The sequence below is a fragment of the Caretta caretta genome, chromosome 5 (genome assembly GCF_965140235.1).
Source record: "Caretta caretta isolate rCarCar2 chromosome 5, rCarCar1.hap1, whole genome shotgun sequence".
Lineage (NCBI taxonomy): Eukaryota > Metazoa > Chordata > Testudines > Cheloniidae > Caretta > Caretta caretta.
Window position 1 is genome coordinate 45,420,112 of NC_134210.1, and position 14,954 is coordinate 45,435,065.

Sequence of the window (14,954 nt, forward strand, 5' to 3'; positions counted from 1 at the left end):
ATTGGCACCCTGACAGCAGGATTGTCTGGCTATGTAGACTCCCTCCTCAGGCCCTACGCTACCAGCACTCCCAGCTACCTTCGAGACACCACTGACTTCCTGAGGAAACTACAATCCATCAGTGATCTTCCTGAAAACACCATCCTACCCACTATGGATGTAGAAGCCCTCTACACAGACCTTCCACACACAGATGGACTACAAGCAGTCAGGAATAGTATCCCGGCAAACCTGGTGGCTGAACTTTGTGACTTTGTCCTCACCCATAACTATTTCACATTTGGGGACAATATATACCTTCAAACCAGCAGCACTGCTATGGGTACCCACATGGCCCCACAGTATGCCAACATTTTTATGGTTGACTTAGAACAACGCTTCCTCAGCTCTTGTCCCCTAATGCCCCTACTCTACTTGCTACATTGATGACATCTTCATCTGGACTCATGGAAAAGAAGCCCTTGAGGAATTCCACCATGATTTCAACAATTTCCATCCCACCATCAACCTCAGCCTGGACCACTCCACACAAGAGATCCACTTCCTGGACACTATGGTGCTAATAAGCGATGGTCACATAAACACCACCCTATACCGGAAACCTACTGACCGCTATTCCTACCTACATGCCTCCAGCTTTCATCCAGACCACACCACACAATCCATTGTCTACAGCCAAGCTCTACGATACAAGCGCATTTGCTCCAACTCCTCAGAAAGAGACAAACACCTACAAGATCTCTATCAAGCGTTCTTAAAACTACAGTACCCACCTGTTGATGTGAAGAAACAGATTGATAGAGCCAGAAGAGTACCCAGAAGTTACCTACTACAGGACAGGCCCAACAAAGAAAATAACAGCACGCCACTAGCCGTCACCTTCAGCCCCCAACTAAAACCTCTCCAATGCATCATCAAGGATCTACAACCTATCCTGAAAGACGACCCATCACTCTCACAGATCTTGGGAGACAGGCCAGTCCTTGCTTACAGACAGCCGCCCAACCTGAAGCAAATACTCACCAGCAGCCACACACCAAACACACAAACCCAGGAACCTATCCTTGCAACAAAGCCCTTGAACAGTTGCCAACTGTGTCCACATATCTATTCAGGGGACACCATGCATCTGATGAAGTGAGCTGTAGCTCATGAAAGTTTATGCTCAAATAAATTTGTTAGTCTCTAAGGTGCCACAAGTACTCCTTTTCTTTTTAAAGGTGTGGAGAAGAGTGTTAGCAGTTGGGATGGAAAAGGTGATGCAGAATTGGACAAGTTGTAGAAAATGAGACAGGATTCAATGAGAATCTAGGTGTGAGAGGAGGACAGGAAGGCATCTCAGCAACCAAAAACACATTTTACCTGCAGTCCTCCACCATAGAAAAGTGGACAGAAGCTTGCCCTCTTAGAGCATTGTGCTGAGCAGAGAAACAAGTGTATTGTAAGCAGAAAGCTGAAGCTTTAGTGGACAGGAACTGCAGCGCAACCACATGATCAGTTCAAATGTTTCCAGTTTGTGTGTATGGAAGTGTCCTCAAAAATTTTGTTTCACAGAGGCTTTCCTTTTGCTGTGGCACTAGGTGTAACATAATAGGTTTTCTCCAAGATGAATAACAGGAAGAGGAGCAATGGGAAAAGGAACCCTCAGTGGGTTGGTTTTGCATAAAACTTCCTTCCCTTCTTTCATTTTCTGCTGTGAAGGTGGCTAACCTACGTCCCCCTTTGGTGGAGATAACAGCCTGATGTAATGCTTTATTCCTATAGGACTGGAAAGAGGATTGTGACAGTGGCTTTCTAGTGAGTAGTTATCCTTTATATCTAGCATATCTCTAGTACAGTAGTGACCTTACATTTGGTAATAATCATTTCATTTCTTAGTATGCTTGTTGATCTATTCACTAATTCACACAATCTAACTTGCAAGGAGTAGCTCAGTTCCTAGGGTGCAGTGGTTCTGTTGTACACATTAAAAATACACTGCTGAGATAGGGACATATCAATTAAGATGAAAGTGTGCACAGAGGAGCTGCTCATCCACTCAAATCTATGCCAGAAGAGACCCTGCAGTCTCCACCCATGCTGCTCTCAACTGCTGATTCATCACATGGAATGGCCTGAAAAGTCAGTGGAACCTAAGGAGTAAGTACAAAACGCCAGGAAAGAGTAAGTACATTGTTGCAGCAGTCAGGGACAAGCAGGTAGAGATGTATCCCAAGGTTAAAAGAGTGGTCCAGATGGACATCAGTCACAAAAAATGATACCGAGATGATTGCAACCGTTGAGTAAATCCCAGGCACAATCCACAGTACCAGACATGCCCTCCAAAATCTCAGTGTAAACTCGGCTAATTTAGAAAGTTGAGACAGCGGAGGAACTCAAGAATACCATATTTTGTACAAAGACACTTTGCAAAGCATAACTGCACATCCAATGTAACCGTAGTGCACTTTTTTTAATGTGGGAATAATTGAGCAATCTTTGTGGTGCTTCCAACAACAATCTGCTATGCATTTTGCACATATAAAAAGGCAGAGTCCCTGCCCCCACAAGCTAACAATTTAATAGCAGATTCCTGCAAGTGGATTTACATGGGTGTAGATCCTAAATATCAAACAGAAATATAAGGAAAAATGGCTCAGTATATAAGTAAATGGTATATGGCCATATTCAGTAATGTAGTAACTTAATATTTTTGTAAGATAGATACACAGAAATTATCTTTATGGCCATTTTGTGGAGGTACTTAAATCAGCCAGTTGACACAAAAGGTAATAGTTTCTCTTTGGAAATTTCACCCCGGTACCTATTTCTGGTTCCTAGCTAAACTACTTCCCCTCCTGCCTTGCCCCCAGAAAACAAATGGGTGAATCTTTTCAAAACAACTATAAAAGCATTTTGTACATACAGTACTATAGCAGCTGGTAACCAGCCTTATATTTAGGCTGCCTGACACTTTCCATTATACGATACCTAAGTACTCATACTACTGTTGCTTGCAAAATTGGGCAGGGAGAAGATCCTTCGGCCTTTTCTTTGTCCCATGGAATTCTGTTCAGGTTTGGGTGACACAAACTGTTAGCCATCACCTTTTCCATCTGGCACTTGCATTGTCAGCAACATTTTGAATCATGCCAAAACCACAAATTTCATTCTAATGTAAGCACAGGTCCACACATCAACAATCACTGGAAATTAGGCATGGATACTATGGATGAAATATGATCAGACAATCCAAACATATACACAAAAGAAGGCTGAATGGGAATTTCCTAACATTTGAGTGCTTGACCTTGCAATCTGTATAACACCCTTTTAATGCAGATTTATTTTTTGTAATAATATAAGGGAATAGCAAAGACAGAGATAAGTAGGCAGTCCATACTCATATAATACAGACTTATCTGGTCTCTTAGTTGTTTCTGGAAGATTATATTGTACGTATTCCAATAAGCAAAGGCAAACTGTATAGAAATCCTAAAAACTCATTTTTGTATTTGAGTCTATTTTAATTCTAACTCAGGTCTTTTTAAACCAAGTAAATTGCAGTTGGAGGCTTGTTCTGGTTCCACAATAAGATGTAGATGCTACCTAGTTCCATAAAGGGATGCATAAATAAATGCAGAATTTTTCAGTGTCTTTTTACCAACCATTAATAATTATCCACTGATGCAACAGTGTAGTGATAATACAAACACTCAGGAATTTAGCATTTCAGCAGCCTGACATACACCTGTGCTGAAGTTAGGCACTTCTAAGTGTTAAATTTTGCCATCAGCAGTTAAGAATGCTATATAAATGGAAGGATAATGTTTCATAAAAATAAGTATCATCTTGGGAACTAAATGGTGTTGATTGTTTTAAAAAGTGGAGGAGATAAATCTCAGATCAAACAAGTGTTCAAATAAATATCCTTTATTAAAGAAAAAAATCATTTTTAAGCACCAAAACTGTGAGTATGTTGTTACATCGCATGTACAAGAAAAAGGTGATTTGGTACTTTGTGTACAGGTTTAACTTTGAAGTCATGATAGTAAAAACATGAAATACACAGAATAATAATAATTACAGAAAAGCTGTACTAAAGAAAGAAAGCAAAAGGCAAACAGTCAAACCAATATTTTTTTTCTTTTTAGTTTTCAGGTATTGCTAGAAATGCTCACTTAGTTTTTATTTTTTACACTTGTTGCTTAATACTTTAGAACATTGAGCATTATTAGGTATTGTAAATTTGCAGGAGTAGTTTTATAATACAATGTGCATTTAAAATGTCCATTTAAATATAATTGTGTTAAAGACTTTCTTAAAGCCAAGCACAATGTGCTAGTGTTTGATTCTATTCATAATATTGCACAAAGCTAGTGGATGGTGAATCAGTTTTCCATTTGATTATTTCTGATTTATTCAACCAAAGTTAGAAAGTGTCAGTTTTATTAACCCTTTATTCATACAAATCTGCAGCTTTCTGCATGTCACTAACTTTGTGGCTCTGCACTTAAAAATACATAAGATAACTTGTAAAGTAGGCAGCAACCACAGAAACAGGTATGGAGAGGTCACAGTGAGTCTGTCTCTAATCACATACCTCTCCACAATTCATGAGGGTGAAAAGTATCTTCCAATGGATGTGAAGACTTGAAAATCAAGCAACTCTACCGGTTAATTAATTACTGTGGAACCTTTGAATTACCAAGCACAACTTGAATAAAAGCCATGATGAATTATTTAAAAACTTGATGCTGTGCTTCATATTAGTTGGGACCCTACCCGCTGAGATAATAAACGAGCAATATGTGCCCAGTCAAGGTTTTTCTTTTAACAGACACCCCCAGCGTGGTCTTTTCTATCAGCTGTAGGCAGTCTTTCCTCATTCACATAATTATAGGTCCAATAAAGTCACAAATTGGTCATGGTCCATATTTAAAGATATCTGAGAATCCACAGAGGGGAAGGGAAGGAAGACCATTTTGGTAATATTATAAGGCCCAAGGACACAGGTTTTAGAAGATATGAATTACACTAAAGTTATGTAAATCCCAAGTTGCAGATTCACCCCATGGTCAAAGCCAGGAATTTTGGACGAAGTCGTAACTGAATGGGCAGTGCAAAGAATAATATACACAACAACACCCCCCTCTTCCCAAAATACACTGGCATACCCAGCCCCCTCCTAAAAATTCTAACCTTTAATACATGATGTTTTAGGCAGCAATTAAATATAAATTCATTTTGTAGGAAAATTTTAAATTACAGTATATTTATAGGATAAAAACAGCCACTGCTGTATTTTACACAGCATTAGCTAGCAAGACAGGTCAATGTGCTTCACTATACCAAAGAGCACTTTTTAGAATGAACCTACTTTCCTATATACTCCAATAGCATTCAGCAAATGCAACATGCTCTCTCAGTAAGATACTTCCAGCTCTTACTGCTTCTCTTTACAATAAGCCTTGCTTGGCTGTAGCATATCGATTCTCTAACATTATACACAGTATCTTGCCTCATGCTTACGGGATCATTACCAGAAATAACACAGGTAAAGTAAGTACATAAGTATTACAATGAAAACAGCTGCTTAAACTGCAAGTAACCTTAATTTACAGTTACAGTCTTTAAATTCAGTGCAACGAAGGGAATAAAAGAGAACATTAACTAATGGAAGTTTCTGCTTCCTCGTCTCAATTGGTTGCATTTCAATAAAGAACCGCTCATAGTTTGAAGATTTTTGACTTTAGAGAACATAATGCTGAAAGGCAAAGTGATTCTTTACAAAGAATCTGATGAAGTCTATTGAACCCAAAGTCCCTGATGCAGCCATTGAACACCACAATATCGGATCAAGTTTACTTATTTTACAGCTACGTGTTGTAGAATACAGGCTGCTAAACTTTTTAAAGAAATCTTAAAAGTAACATTTAAAAGAGAAACAAAACTTTCATCTATGCTTAAAAACTAAATCCCACTCAAAATATGCAAACATAATATGCAAAAGTGAATAAAATAAGAATGTTAGTCATTTTTAATGGATTTTGGGACCACAGTGAGGGAGGTACAGAAATTCAAATAAATGCTAAACCAATTCCTGATCAAAAGACTATTGTTTACTTTTCATTTTTGGTTGCTCTAATAGAAATAAACCATTTTAATTCTTTTTTCTCACTGATAAATTCTCAGTCCCCAAAGTACAGTATATACTCATGCTTCCTGAATTTATATGTATTTCAGATTGGGAAATTCCAATTCTTACCTCAGTGAACCATTTCACTACCAAACTGCTCTATTTTGAATAAACAAGCAAGTTTTCCTGGAATGTAGAATGCGCAAAAGATGAGAAATTGTTGGAGATCAGTGGCTAGAAAAAGAACAATGCAGCGAAATGATGTAGTGCATCCATGAAGAGCAAATACTGAAAATCTCTAGTGATCTTTTTATGTGAAAACTTTTTTTCCTCTTGTACACATGTAAGTATTAATGCTATCCCCATAGTGATGTTTGCCATGGTATCTCAAGTGCAGAGCTATTCAATAAACTTACTGTCAGTCACAGATGTGCCAGACTAGCAAGGATTGTCATAATTTCTCTAACTCTTGTGAAAGTAATTGGACTTTCCCCATATAACTTCTTTTGCAATACCAGTATAAATCATTATCTAAAAGCACTAGGAGTATTTTTATGCATGGAATTGTAAATGGCTATTAAATTGAATAACTGTTTGAAACTGTGACATCCAGTAACTACTTTAGATTAAAATCTGATTTTTAATATGCTGTAGATAACACACCCCATCTTTCCCTTTTAAAGTTGCAGTTTGAATTTGATATAAACTGTTATGCTCAGCACAGCAGCTATCTTTTGTGTGTATGTGCATAAAATATGATATTCCTATGAATAAGCAATGTATACAGACTCAGTCAGGAATCTAATATTTTAACTAAATATATATGTATCAAGGACAGGTTTATTCTTAATCATGAACAAGTTTTCAATGCAAAGTTGACAAATCATATGTAGATAAACCTGAGAACTCTGTAGTACAACACGGTACAGAGCTATTTAAACATCTCCCTGTACAGTGATAAATTTGTGGATAATAAATTTAGTCAAGGGGAAGGAACATTATTCCTGTTTTTCAAATTACACTGTTCACCCCCCCAACTCAAAAGTTTTGCCAGTGTTTTATGCACACTGTCCAATCTGCAGTTTGGTTTCTTGCAGCAAGAAAAACTAGACATACTTGATGTCCCACCATTGCTGTTGGTCTAGCACTCAGCTTCACATACACCAGTGGTTCTCAAACTAGGGCCGCCGCTTGTTCAGGGAAAGCCCCAGTGGGCCGGGCCTGTTTGTTTACCTGCCGCATCCCCAGGTTCGGCCAATCACTGCTCCCACTGCCCGTGGTTCGCAGCTCCAGGCCAATAGGAGCTGCAGGAAGGGCGGCCAGCACATCCCTTGGCCCGCGCCGCTTCCCACAGCCCCCACTGGCCTGAAGCGGCGAACCACGGAGAGTGGGAGCCACGATCAGCTGAACCTGCGGACGCAGCAGGTAAACAAACCGGCCAGGCCCACCAGGGACTTTCCCTGAACAAGCGACGGCCCTAGTTTGAGAACCACTGACACACTATATTATCGTAATTTGCAGATACTTCTGTTTTGTGCTACAGCTAAAAATTCATGCACTGGACCCAGTTTATAGTGTAATATAATCTGGAATATGGATGCCTGTACACCACAGGCACACAAACTACTTACATTTATGATCTATGCTAAATGATTACACAGGATACATTTTGAAATTATTAGTTAGATGTAAAACCATAGAAATAAACTGGGAAGAACTTAGGTTGTCAGGTCCTTGACAAGCTAATGATGGATGTGTCATAGAACTGATGCTCTGTCCAAGAAAGATGCTGCCCCAAAAGCTGATACCTGGAGCAAAAACTGGTATCATTTCTGAAAAATGCTGCTCATAAGCATTCCTTTTGAAAATGAAAATGTTTCACTAAACATTATAAATAAGGCAAAAAAAAATCAAGAAAAATGCCTATCAATGCCAAGTATAGAGTGGCAAATTATCTTTCAAAACATGACAGATCTTTATTATTCAGGACAATCATTGTAAAACAGCCTAAACGTTCCAAGATCTGAGGTTCATTTTGGTTATAACCTATTGCCAAGGTAAATATTCTTGCTCCAACAACTATTTTAAGAAGAACTGTTATAAAAGTTTAAGAGGAATATGTACTCCATTACACAACAATAGCAATTCATGAATCTGCTTCTAAATGAAAATGGAGTACAGTAATTTGTCCTTCATAAAATGAATACTGAACACAAAAATAATTTTGTAAAAGGAAAGGGGTGGCGTGTCTCTCAAACAGTACATAAAATTTTAATGCAAATAAAATGCTGGTCAAGACTGTCATAGAATTTGAGCATTTCTCAACTAACAAACATTACATGGAGCCTTTAACATGGTACAAGATTACTTATAACTCTGTATAAGATGTACTTTTAAGTACTCTGGCATTATAAAACTAGCTGCCCGCAGCTATTAGTCATTCAGTTTAGGATTATTTCTTTTTAAGTTCTCACCGTACTGAAAATTGTACTCTCCCCTCCTTTAGAGACACATACAGCAGGCAATAAGTGTAGTTTTCAGCAAAACAGGCTGTTAGGTATGATGTACAATTTTTTGTAGCTACTAAAGGAAATACTAACAATTAACAGAGAAGCATAACTTTCATAACTGGTGTGAATATGTTTAAGTCCTGCATTCTCCTTAAATAAGAAAGTAAAGAAGGTTACTTACAGTAATCAAACAAGAACAAGTCAAGCTAACAGAGAAAAATAATTTTAAGTATGAAATTACAAAATATTGCTTCTTATAACAAGTTTGTATGTATGGTATAACTATTAACTCCGTTCATCTCACCTAAATATTACTGTTTAAAAGAGCATGGAAAATCTACTTTTAAAATGTAGGGTGTAAGATTATATCTGACCTTCTAAAAAGGTGCTGTAATATGCCATGTTAAGTGTACCATATTGTAAACACATACATTCTTAAATACATGTATTCCACTGTTATGGTACTTATTAGACTGTACAGTCATTTGTTGTTCTTATTTTTCATACTAACACATTTCTTTGCAGTGAGAAGAATAACTAAAGAGATCTTACTTGCATCTCTATCTGAATTTTAGCTATTGTGGAACAGCTATTAAATTTGTTTTTCAAGCAGATGATATTTTCAGTGCACTGAAAAGTAGGTTTCATAGCTGTCCTGATGTTTTAACTGCATCCCCTGGTAGCTTTATCAATGCAGCATTCTTCCCACTTAAAATGTTCCCTCACTTAACTGGCCATATATACTAACACAAATGTAAAAAGTGCTTAAAGAATTGAGAAAACATCCTGAAGACCCTTTTCTCATTACAGTTATATAAAATGCATAATTAAACAACTTAGCTTTTTGTCCAACCTTGCACTTGTGGAATGAATAAAAAATAATCTGAAAAAAATCAGTGTTTCACGTTTTTTCACATCATTTGCCAAAGGACGCCTTTTTTCTACTATGCAGCTGATGGTGAAAATTGCTGGCTTTTAATTTTCTGAAATGAAGAGGAAGATTGATCTCCAGCTGTGGGCTATTCTTTTGTTGTTGTTGTTTTTTTTCCTTGCTTCAGTGGCTGCTAGTCACCTGTGTAAAAAAACAAAACAAAAAATAACTGAAAAACATAATTTAATCTCAACTGTACAAATCCCCTCCATTAAATACATTAAGCAGCATTTCTAAACCCTTAGATTCTCACTAATTCCAGTGTTTTAGAGCCATCAGAGTGGCTCCTACCAATCCCAGCAACCAGCGTATGGGGCACAACCAGGCCTTCACTGTGCCCTCTTGGGGTTATTGGCAGCCAATACAAGTTAGAGCACTCTCCGGTTGCTCTAAATTGCTACAGGGGACTGCACTGTCACATAGCTGGCCCAAAATCAAAGTATCTAGAAAAATCTTAAAGTCACCTCTTCCCTGAGTTGCTCTGGGCATTCCTTGGTCTCAGTTGAGAATCTGGGCTCTTACGTCATTACAGCATTTGATTGATGACTGAAGTCAAAACAAACTTCTTTAACAGAGACTATGCAATCTTAAAAGTATAAAGGATCTAAAACTTCCAACTGGCTATTTTCTGAGCATCAACAATTTTCTGTGTGCCACTGCATCTTCTGGTAGTGATTCAAATGAATGCAGCTGACTCATGTATTGTCTTGTGAGATTTAGAAATTATAGGGAAGACATCAATGGAAAAAATTTAGTTTCAGAAGCTAATTCACATAACGTAGTTGGAACCTCTGACAGACCAGATTTAATCTTTCATGTGTTGTTTCATTCTGTATATTTATAACTATTTTTCAAATTACAATCTCATCTATAGAACTTCTAAAATAAGTTCTTGTGAAAGTATACAAGGGTTGCTAAAATGCTTAAAATAGTGCATCGATATTCCACTTTTGCCTTTCATTATGGCATAAACATACAATTAACAGAGGATTATACTCTATGCAAGGAAGTATAAATCAAGTGCTTCAGAAAGTGCAAGGGGGACTTTTTTTTTAAAGGGACAGTTTGTGTGATTTAAGGTCTTAGAAACAGGTAATTATTTGAAGACAAAGACAAAGAAAATATGAATAAGAAATGGAAGTTTCAACTCCCCTCTTAGTGAGTTAGTCTGAGATGAACACTACATTTTAAAACTGGCAAAGAAACCGAACATTCCACTTTAAATTCTCAGTTTTACACTTCACATGCTTTCTCTTTTAAAACTTGTATAAACGCTATTTTTCCCTCAAAATTCAAGAAAAAAGGAATACTCCTTTCACGCCACCCTCTCCACAGCTCCCAAATAAGTCACCCTTATTTTTTATCATACCCTATTTTATAAGCGCCTTGGGATAAGGACTTAGACTTTGTTTGAAAACACATGCATTTTTAAGACTCTATATGAGTAATAAATTAGGATCAATATATATTACACAGAGCACCCTATGAAGTACTTATAAAACATTGTTACTAGGGCTGTCAAGCAATTAAAAAAATTAATCATGATTAATCACACTGTTAATAATAGAATACCATTTATTTAAATATTTGTGAATGTTTTTGACATTTACAAATATATTGATTTCAATTACAACACAGAATACAAAGTGTACAGTGCTAAATTTATATGTATTTTATTACAAATATCTGCACCATAAAAAACAAAAAATAGTATTTTTCAATTCACCTAATACAAGTACTGTAGTGCAATCTCTTTATGATGAAAGTTGAACTTACACCCTACAAGTCCAATCAGTCCTACTTGTTCAGGCAATCACTCAGACAAACAACTTCATTTAAATTTGCAGAAGATAATGCTGCCTGCTTCTTGTTTACAATGTCACCTGCAAGTAAGAACAAGTGTTTGCATGGCACTGTTTTGGCCAGCATTGTAAGGTATTTACATGCCAGATGCGCCAAAGATTCATATGTCCCTTGATGCTTCAACCATTATTCCAGAGGACATGCGTCCATGCTGATGACGGGTTTTGCATGATAACAATCCAAAGCAGTGTGGACCGCCGCATGTTCATTTTCACAATCTAAGTCAGATGCAACCAGCAGAAGGTTGATTTTCTTTTTTGGTGGTTTGGATTCTGTAGTTCCGCATCAGTGTGGCTCTTAAGACTTCTGAAAGCATGCTCCACACCTCGTTCCTCTCAGATTTTGGAAGGCACTTCAGATTCTTAAATCTTGGGTCAAGCGCTGTAGCTATATTTAGAAATTTCACATTGGTATCTTCTTTGCATTTTGTCAAATTTGCAGTGAAAGTGTTCTTAAAATGAAGAACGTGTGCTGGGTCATCATCCGAGACTGATATAACATGAAATATATGGCAGAATGTGGGTAAAACCATGGAGCAGGAGACATACAATTCTCCTCCAAGGAGTTCAGTCACAAATTTAATTAACACTTTTTTTTTTTTTTAAAAAACAAGCATCATCAACATGGAAGCATGTCCTCTGGAACGACAGCCAGAGCATGAAGAGGCATATGAATCTTTAGCGCATCTGGCATGTAAATATCTTGCGATGCCAGCTATAACAGTACCATGCGAACGCGTGTTCTCACTTTCAGGTAACATTGTAATTAAGAAGTGGGCAGCATTATCTCCCATAAATGTAAACAAACTTTTTTCTCTTAGCAATTGGCTGAACAAGAAGTGGGACTAGGTGGACTTGTAGGCTCTAGAGTTTTACATTGTTTTGTTTCTGGGTGCAGTTATGTAACAAAACCCCCTACATTTGTAAGTTGCACTTTCATGATAAAGAGATTGCACTACAGTACTTGTATGAGGTGAATTGAAAAATACTATTTCTTTTGTTTCATTTTTACAATGCAAGTATTTGTAATAAAAAATAATATAAAGTGGGCATTGTACACTTTGTATTCTGTGGTGTAACTGAAATCAATATATTTGAAAATGTAGAAAAATATTTAATAAATTTCAATTGGTATTCTATTGTTTAACAGTGCGATTAATTGCAACTAATTTTTTTTAATTGCGATTAATTTTTTTGAGTTAACTGTGATTAAATCTACAGTTCTAATTGTTACACATCCACTATACTTTTTTCGCCCCAAATCTTTACTGCTATTTGGAGTTATAACTAAGTAATCCGTATTCGAGAAAATAAAGCATTCACAAACAATTTTACCATCTTCCTTATATTATGAGGAAGAGACATACCCAAGATCAACCAAAGGGACACCTTTCTAACAAGTCAGCTCAGATTTTATTTCAATTTACACAGACTGAATTTTTTTTTTTAGTGAGGGTGATTCTTTTAAAATTGTTTTATCCTCAGACTGCAGTTATAAAGGGAAATCCCTTAAACTGTTAGTCATTCATTCATTGCTTATTTTCCCTTTTAGTTAATTCTTTTCTTTACCATGTACTGTATTAATTTAGTTTATATGTTTGAAATAGAGAAAGTATCAGGGTAGGTCTACACTACCCACCGGATCGGCAGATAGCGATTGATGTATCGGGGGTTGATTTATTGCGTCTAGTCTAGATGTGATAAATCGATCCCCGAGCTCTCTCCCGTCGACTTCGGAACTCCAGTGCCGCAAGAGGCACAAGCGGAGTCGACGGGGGAGTGGCAGCAGTCGATTCACAGGCATGAACACACCGAGGTAAGTCGATCTAGGTACATCAACTTCAGTTACGCTATTCTCGTAGCTGAAGCTGCATACCTTACATCGATTCCCGCCCCTGCCCCCCCCCCACCCATGTAGACCAGGGCTCAGATTTAGCCTTAAAGCTTATTTTTTACTGTATTATTTGTACTATATTACAGTATAAAATTTAGCTTATACAGATTTAAGTGAAGATGATTTTTTATAATATCTGCCAGTACACAATGTATGCCCATTTGCAGTATAAAATACCTTCTTGTAATGTATTTTGCCCCAGAGATGTAATTTTAATCAACAATGTCATCCTTTTAACAGGTCCTGGCATTAAACTGATTTCCTTGTACTACAAAACATGCTCTGAAATTTCTGCAGTAGACCATTATTTGAAGTACTATGTAATTAATTCTGTTAAATCAATTTATACATTCAATCAAGTAGGGTCATGTCTGTGAAAACAACAGTAATTCAGGAGAATAGTGTTACATATGTTTCAGTCTATTGCTCGTGAAATTAGATTAGTTCATACAATTCCTCAGCATAGCCTAGTTTTTGTAAGTTAGTTTGTTTTTAAACACAAACCATTACAAATCTATCAAAAAACTGTCAGTTAAACAATTACACCCCACTGAAGTATTTTTATGATAACAGAGTTTGGAGGGGGGTAGAATGCAAATGCCAAATGTGTGTATAAATCTCTACAGAACTTAGAGTCCAAATTCCATAAAATTCTAAGCACCTTCAACTTACTGATTTCAGTAGAAGTTGAAAACTCAGCATTTGGCAGGATTGTGTCCTTAACAAGGGAAAGGACCATAAAAGTATACTCTCATGGTGAGAGTATTTAAGGTTAAGGTAACGTTAGCTTACAAAAGATGATGGCAACTGGTGCCCTATCAATACCTCAGATTAAAAAAAAGGGAAGGATTCTGAGGAAAGCAAAAAGTTTACAATATCCTGAGGTATTAAAGGGTATTCTTCCCAAGAGGAAAACAAGATTCAAAGAGACACAATTAGGCTTACAAAACAATTACATAAAACCAAATGTCTAAGAAGAGTGACAGAAGAATAAACACACTAAAAAAGCAATTCAGCCCACATCATCATCTTTGATTATAACAATGGCCATAGGAAATCATGAGGGACCCAAACCTGCAATCATTGTGAAGTTAATAATAGTTTTGAGGCAGGTGTCAGGTAACTATTTTCCTTTTTTAAAATTTAGAATAGGAAATTAAATTGGCTTTAATTTAATAAAGATTTGTCATCACAGTAAAATACTACAGGTTGGTTGTTTTGCTGGGCTACCATCCCTTTTTAATACCTGTGGTACTTGCACTAAATGTCATTTCCCAGCTGTGGCAGTGTCCCAAAAGCTCTCAATCCCTGGAATGCATTACTGCTTAATTATTAACATACAAATGGGGTGTCTTTTGCTACCACTATATGTAATTTGAATGCAATATGTATTATTTATTCCCTTTAACTCACTATACACCTTGTGAGAGTCCATTTCTTAGAAAGTTTTTGAAATAAGTTCTTTAGAGATACTTGTGCCTTTCTCCTTGATCTAGATTTACATTTTTATTTACTTACAAATACGTTTATTTGAACCTTTTATTTATATTTAAATATGGCCATGTTCTACCAGCAGATTTGCTCCAGAAATACAGCACTCTGTCAGTCCAGTTCATAGGAGTAGCACAGAAGAATCTGT

At 36.8% G+C, this 14,954-nt stretch overlaps 1 protein-coding gene across 2 annotated transcripts in view; it reads right to left on the reverse strand.

Annotated features, from left to right (window-relative positions):
• Nucleotides 1-3,896: 3,896 nt before the first annotated feature.
• The window catches only part of JMY (junction mediating and regulatory protein, p53 cofactor), a 132,557-nt gene continuing 121,499 nt past the window's right edge, over nucleotides 3,897-14,954 (reverse strand). For both annotated transcript variants that reach the window (XM_048849376.2, XM_048849375.2), the window contains one exon: nucleotides 3,897-9,700. The gene's annotated coding sequence lies outside the window, so the exon portion shown is untranslated. The remainder of the gene's footprint in view (nucleotides 9,701-14,954) is intronic.